The sequence below is a fragment of the Urtica dioica genome, chromosome 9 (genome assembly GCF_054948205.1).
Source record: "Urtica dioica subsp. dioica isolate 48M chromosome 9, U.dioica_male_clone48M_v1_H2, whole genome shotgun sequence".
NCBI classification, from domain to species: Eukaryota; Viridiplantae; Streptophyta; class Magnoliopsida; order Rosales; family Urticaceae; genus Urtica; species Urtica dioica.
Genome location: NC_142764.1, coordinates 15,834,516 through 15,842,469, shown reverse-complemented (window position 1 = coordinate 15,842,469; position 7,954 = coordinate 15,834,516). Strand labels below are relative to the sequence as shown.

The 7,954-nt window shown below is 36.7% G+C and overlaps 1 pseudogene across 1 annotated transcript; it reads left to right on the top strand.

Annotated features, from left to right (window-relative positions):
- The first annotated feature begins 3,950 nt into the window (after positions 1–3,950).
- LOC149385282 (putative pectate lyase 2 pseudogene) lies at positions 3,951–6,794 on the top strand (annotated as a pseudogene). Its single transcript, XR_016301343.1, has 3 exons — positions 3,951–4,688; positions 6,112–6,215; positions 6,303–6,794. The product of XR_016301343.1 is annotated as a putative pectate lyase 2 pseudogene (transcript).
- The last annotated feature ends 1,160 nt before the right edge of the window (positions 6,795–7,954 follow it).

Sequence of the window (7,954 nt, the reverse complement as noted above, 5' to 3'; positions counted from 1 at the left end):
TTCGCTCATGTGTCCTAGCATCCGTGGGAGGGCGATAAAAAGCTTCAAGGAAACCGTCCAACGGGCCTCGACTTTTCCGATCTGTTTTTGTTTTCTCCGGTTCTGTGTACAAAGGTGTAACCGGGTTTTTTTTTTTGTAATTTATTTACGTGTATTTTCCTAACAAGCAATTTGTCTTTATTCGTCTATATCAATATTATTTATGTAATATTGCTAACAATATATATATATATATATATATATATATATATAATAATTACTTATATAAAATAGAATATAAAAGTACATTATGCATTAGGCTATAGACATCGTGCATGTACCGAGTCTATTGTCTAATATAATATTGTTATTATTATTAGGGATTACTTATATTGTAGTTTGACTACTGATAGAAAGTCAAGTACAATTGGAAGTGGGTCCATTTACAAACTTACTCTCTTTCTCTCTCGTTCTTTCTCTTCGTCTATTTTCTATTAACATATAACCAAAAAAAACTCTTTAAAGTTCAAACAAACCACCATTGATGAATAAAGACCAAATCACCATTGATATTGAAGCTTTTTTTTTTTTTTTGCGATTTTAAGCTAATTCGTCATGAAATAGGAAGATTTCAACGTCGGGCTGCCGAAAAGTGGATGAACTTTGCGGGAAAAGACAGTTCGGCGTGAAGATCCTTCACTTGGGCGACGGGATATTTTACTTTAATTTTTGGCGTAACTGAGCAAATGAAGGACGAAACCTCGTTTTTATAAAAAAAAAATCAATTGAACCACGGCGGTTTTTGTGAACCGAGATTTGGTTCGCTTCCCATCCGGTTCCCACCGATGCTCAGGGAAAAATACGGTTTTGTACTGAACCGTACCGGGAACCCTCCAAAATCCGGTTCTCGGACGAGAACCGCACGGGAATTCCGGGATTTCAAACTTTGGTTATGACTATAGAGATATGCATTAGTGATGATAAAGCCTGGCTGTATGACTTTTCTGATAAAATAGTCTTGCAGATTCTTTTTTTCTCTCTTAATTTTGCATGGAGTTGGACTGCCTTGTGTCCTACACAATTTCATCAACCAAAGTTTGAGTCGAGCCGCACAGCATGTACTTTTTGTTGTGCCTTGTGTTGGTTGTAATTGAGGACATGATTGTTTGTTTGTCCGGATGTGTGCTTGTGTTTGTTAGTGATATTTTTTGTGTGCATTTGTATTAATTGTCGTCCTCCGCTACGACGAAAAAACTTCGTGCCGTGGCTGGAAATTTTTAAAAAATAAAGCAACAACATACACGATAGTTATAATGTCATGCAATGACTCTCGCCGTGGGGATAGTATTTATACCACGACGAACAAACAGTTTTACAGTCACTGCACAACGAATTTAAACTGTCGTGCAAACACTTTGTACGACGATTTTCAAAACTGTTGAACAAGCTTGCACGACATAAAATAATTGTCATGCAAGCCCAAATTTGTACTAGTGGTATGAAGTCCCCGGTTTAGCTAGTTGTATGTTTTCTCTCTTAATATTACTTTTAACAACGTTTTTTTTACACGCGACTCTTTGCATATGTTTTAAAAATTTCCCAAAATCTTACGTAGTGAGATTTTCCCCCCTTTTTTGCTCTCTAGATATATAGCCATATGAAAATTCATATTTTGCAATGTAGCTAATTTTTAGTAAATTTGGAGTAAATAGCTACGAGATTTTATTAACAAAGCCAAAAAAACACTAATAGTTGTAAATATTCTTTAATAGTTGTAAATAATCTTCAGACTCCAAGGACATAAATGAAATGTTAAAAACATCTAAACAATATCACATTATCATAATCATAATGACTATTACTTTAAATTCATAAAAGAATGGCTATTTAGCAAATCTCCAAATTTTAGTAGCTTAGTTACTCAATTAATTTTTTTTTATAATGTTGGTTTCACATAGACGCGGCATCCTAAGTTGTTAAATCACAAACTTGATCAGCCATTTAGTTTCTCAAATCCAAATCGTTTTTCCTTTTCTTATTCATTCTCTCTCTATCTCATCTCTCATCCATGCGTCTCTCTCGCTCACTTCTAGTGGACCACCATTGCCCTTCTCTCCCCGATATACCTCTATCGCAACATTGCTGAAATGTTGCCTCTCTCTCTCTCTCTCTCTCTCTCTCTCTCTATATATATATATATATATATATATATCTGGTTGGGGCTTTGAATGAAAAACCAGTCATGAGATTGAGGGCTTTAAATCAAGAATTAGTGCTCCGATTTAGGACTTCAAATCACAAATCGGAGAGCTTTGAGGGCTTTGAAGGCAGTGACAAGGATTCAAGCCATTTTTTGGGTTTCTTATGCAGGTGTGTTTTATTATTTTATGTTTAGAAAATATGTTTTTTTGTTTCTTATTGTTTATGTAAATTTGAGGCTGATTTGTTTCGAATCTCTCCTATATTATTTTTGGTTGATTTGTGATGTAGCGAGAGGTGGTGGAAAAGATGAATTAAGTACGACCGTTGATTCGCGCACGAATACCAGTCAACGATTCTTCATAAAATCTGTTGATTCATTAGATTACGAATACTAGATTAAGAGCATTTTGAACTCGTTGATTTATAAAGAATATCGGAAACAAGAAAAGTGGAGAGGACTCTCTCTTTGGAGTTTTTTTCTCATTAATCCAAAAGCTGTCATTTCTTATTCATGAAATCTCTTTAAATAGAAAAATACAAATCAAATTCGAAATTTCATGTTGCCTTAGCATAAATGAGCCAAGAAAACATTATTTATACCTAATAACATTAAAAGTAAAAGTCTAACTTAATACCTAACACATATGGGCTTCACTAAATATTATTTTGCCCAAGATACATAATCCATTATTTTTAGCTATAAAAGTAACAAATAAATAACTTAAGAAATCAAACTGAAACTGAGATTGCTTTGAAAATCGGCCGAATGCATGACTTGGCTCTCGATCTTGCTCCGTAGTATGAATATAATCTGTATCTAATTTCCATCAATTTGAGTCTACCTTTAAGAGATGCTTTGCATCAAATATACATGCAGGTGGCCCGTCCAAAATCAAAACTGTTGCAAAAATAATGGCAATATAGTATTTTTCGTGTCTTGATTTTCTAGCTATAGACGCGAGAAGTCGAATTTGTTTCTTTTGTGCTAGTGGTGACATGGCTTATATAAGAGAGGCTCTATATAAGACCATCATTATTTTATGCTTTCAATCTATTTAGATCTTTAATTTTATTTCTCTTGTATTGAATTGGGATTAAATTAAATCCTAAGCGTTACTTCTATATGATTGTGTACTAAAATTATAAATGCTTAATAACTCTGTCTAAAATATTGTAACCCTAGTATGCATAATCGTAAGAAATAAGTAATGCGTTTCTCTTATATAGATATATTATATAATTTTATACATCCAAATTGCTGCACATACGAGTAATCTAGATACCGCCTTAATTAGCATCCCCAAAAAAAAAAGTCAATGAGCGACACGACAGAAGTGAAGAATAATATTACACTAAAAAAATCCTCCGATATATTATATAATTTTATACATCCAAATTGCTGCACATACGAGTAATCTAGATACCGCCTTAATTAGCATCCCCAAAAAAAAAAGTCAATGAGCGACACGACAGAAGTGAAGAATAATATTACACTAAAAAAATCCTCCAACAACAATATTCGTTATCTCACTAACTTTAATTAATTTATATACAATAGGTGTTGTTTATCAACTAGATGGTGAAACCATTCGTGTAATCACGTCTATTGCAATACCCTAAAAAACCATACCCCCTAACCACTAACACATACATCGTGTCAACAACAACCTTATTCCGATGACAAAGTCACGATACACCACCACACACGCATACATACATGAACTTCATTTTCTCAACTTTACCGTGCGAATTATTTTGGCACCAACAACATGGGTCATAATAATCTAGCCCTCTTAATCAGCACAGCCCTATTATTCACGATCTCATGCCTCGCAACCACGCAAGCTATTTCCGGTGATGACTTCTTCTTCAAGAAACCCAAAACCCTAAAGCCCAGGACCTCATATTCTTCACGCGCCGCCGTAAACTCAATCGACTCGTGCTGGCGCGGGCGAGCGGATTGGGCCACGGACCGCCGCGCGCTCGCCGACTGCGCCGTCGGCTTTGGCGCCGACGCCGCCGGAGGCAAAAGCGGGAAAATCTACACCGTGACGAGCCCCAGGGACGATCCGGTGAGCCCTCGCCCGGGCACGCTCCGCTATGGCGCGATCCAGGACGAGCCGCTGTGGATCGTCTTCGCGGAAGACATGGTGATAAGGCTGAAGAACGAGCTGATAGTCAACAGCTACAAGACCATCGATGGCCGTGGAGCTGACGTGGAAATCGCCTACGGACCGTGCATAACCATACAAGGCGTCAGCCACGTCATCATTCACGGGATCAGTGTTCACGACTGCGAGCCGGCGAAGTATGGCATGGTTCGGAGCACGCCGAGCCATGTTGGGATTCGGCTCGGCGCTGAAGGAGATGGTATAAGCTTATTCCAAGCGTCGCACGTGTGGATCGACCACTGCTTTCTGTCGAAGGCCAGTGATGGGCTTATCGACGTGGTTTACGCTTCCACGGCAATAACTATTTCCAACAACTATTTTACTCAGCATGATAAGGTACGTAACGAAAAGAAAACCTGCATGCGTTCTTCAGTCGCGTTAAACTAAATATAACAAGGAAAAATTATACAGTAGTCGATTGAAATTAAGTGATTAGTAAATAGTCATTTGGATTTTTTTATAATTTGATACATTGTAAGTAATTAAATTTTTTTTTTTTTGGGGTCAATTTACATAAATAATTTGTCACTTCAAAAATTTCCAATTCGGGCCGAAAAAATTATTGTAACCTGGAATGCATATTTTGTCTGTTTCATTAATTTTAGAAAAAATTTCACAATTTTACAAATATTTTAATTTTTCTTGGCTATTTAACTGAAACACTCTTAAAATAAAATCATAACATCGTTCGAGTAATATATAATTGAGTTTTATTTAAAATAAATCTAGTATATGGACCTGAATATTTTATATGGGTACGCCACTTTTTAAACAATCACAAAATTATTGTGTGTGTTATAATGAAGAGAAGAGAGGATAGAAGAAAAGAGAGTACACAAGTTATTACTAAACTCACGTCAATTATTCGAAATCAATAAAGGCTCTAAATATGACACTTCGATTGTTTGTTTAGATGTGTTAAGATTGGTATCCTGCCCAAAATTTATTGTCAAATCTAAATGCAAAATTGTACTTTTTCGTGACCGATTTCAAAGATTTTGTGATTGATCGGTCACGAAATAAGAAAGGTGTCACAAAATCTATGAAATCGCCATGAAATAAGAAAAGTATCACAAATTCTATGCGTAATAAGAAAAATAACCATAACACTTTGACAAACACAAAATATATTAAGATATCTTTAACTACCGATATAATCAAAGCCTATAGGCATTTCGTTGACGCATTATGATCGCTCGCCTATGTTTGCGATCACATTCTACACCGATAAATCAATCGCGTCGTAGTTGAGATTGGGGAAGATCATCTTGGTGCCATATCGAGGAACGGAGAATCCATCATCATTGTTTGCATCATCGACATCAAGGTCATTGGTTCTGAAATGGGACGAGTGTGATCTTGGCGAAGACCTCGTCGGAGAGAGAGAGAGAGAGAGAGAGAGAGAGAGAGAGAGAGAGAGAGAGAGAGAGAGAGAATGAAAAATAATAATTATCGGTAGTTAATTACTGGTTGATAAGTTACATTATGGGTTTAGTAATATTGGTGTTACATTCCCAAAGCAAAACTTTCAATTGTATAACTAAAAGTAAAATAATAGTTCTGTTTTTGTTGGTAAAAAGATAAGTTTAAAATTAACAAAATTAGAACATGTTATATGAAAGCGACTTAGTGACATTATTATAAGTAAATAGATAACTTTATTTACAAGGCGTAAAAAAAAGGTCTCGAAAGATAACTAATCTACTAGTTGACAATTCGTTTGAAAGGATCATTCTTCATATTTCTCTAACAACTATAGGTAATGTTGCTTGGACACAACGATGACTTCAGTGCCGATAAAATCATGAAAGTGACTGTAGTATACAACCGTTTTGGACCTGGCCTTATAGAGCGAATGCCAAGGTATTTCTATTAGTCTTATTAGTTGAACCTCATATAGACAAATCGCAAAATTAATACGTAAATTAAAATGACATGCACTGATTTCAGGGTAAGGTTTGGATACGCGCACGTGGCGAACAACCGGTACGATGAATGGAAGATGTACGCGATCGGCGGAAGCGCAAATCCCACCATTTTGAGCGAAGGAAACTACTTTGTGGCGTCGGAGGCGAAAGAGGTGACGAAGAGGCTCTACGAGGCCTATGACCACGCAGGGCTTCAGTGGAAATGGCGGTCCTCAAAGGACGTCTTTGTCAACGGCGCTTTTTTTGTTCAGTCCGGTTGGGGAACTTGTAACCCTCTTTACACTTCGAAACAAGCCTTCAAAGTCTTCCCAGGTTCTTCGGCTCCCGCGTTGACCTCTAGTGCCGGTACTCTTCGTTGCAATGTAGGTCAACCTTGTTAATCCATGTATATGTGACTGTACTGCTTTTCGTTGACCGCGTCATTTTTTATTAACCGTCCACTGCTCAGTTTTTGTTTATTTTTAATATTTGGTGTGGGTGTTGTAGTTCTCGTTGAAGCCATGTATAATTAACATTCGAGAAGGAAAGGTCAATGAGTTAATCATGAATAATTTGGTCTCTTTTTTTTTCATTAATCATGTGGACATTCACTTATTATGTATATACATATGTGTGTGTATATATATATATATATATATATATATGTTACAATCAAGCTTCATTGACGATCGAATGAAAATAATCACAGCAATATTGAGGTAATTATGAGCAGGCCTGATTGTCAGATGAGTACTGAATTGAGACGAGAGGATTAGACATGGAGATTTTCTTGTTAGCGAAAGGACTCTAAAATGGTATTTTAGTCAACATGAGAATGCAAATTCTTTGGGAAGTTGTTGTAGCCAGAGGACTCCACCTGTCACAGCAACTAATTAAGGACTGGTATTCAGCATCTGTAGAGGATCGGGATACATCGGTCTGTTTCTCGAGATCAAAGAGTCTTAAAGGTGTGGGGTTCCATCTAAAATCAAGCTTGGCAATTAGAGTAGAAACCCACAAGCTTTATAAAGAGCCCAGGATCGTAATACACAGTCGATGTGGGACTATCCTTGATACACCCCCTCACGCGCACATGCACAGGCTCACATTGGCACATGCACTGGAAGCGTGAAGTATAGGCCCGATCAGGTAGCCTACAACCGAGAATGGGCCCCGCTCTGATACCATCTTAAAGGTGTGGGGTTCCATCTAAAACCAAACTTGGCAATTAGAGGAGTAACTCACAAGCCTTATAAAGAGCTCATGATTGTAATACCCAGTCGATGTGGGACTATCCTTGATAAAGAGCCGTCTAATAAAGTTCCGTACCTTAAATCTTACTTGGCTCCTACGTGGCACAACTTTAGACTGTGCTTAGACACCGTCTAATAATTTTAACGTCATGCTATTCGACGGTGCCTAAAAAAACGTAGTAATTAGTATTTAAAGGGGTTTTAAAGCGCCTTCTGTCACTCTTTTTGTAGTAGTGCATCAAGACGTGCCCCAATCGTCATTAAAAAGCCTAAGAACAGATTGACATGTAATTATTCAAAGAAGGGTTCAGTTTAAAACTAGCGAATAACAAATTTAAATTTTGTAAAATAACCAAAGTTCTGTTAATTTTGTATTTTTAGCCATTAACTAAAATTCACGAGGGTAAAATAAAAGAAACACTATGTTATTTACGTAAAATTC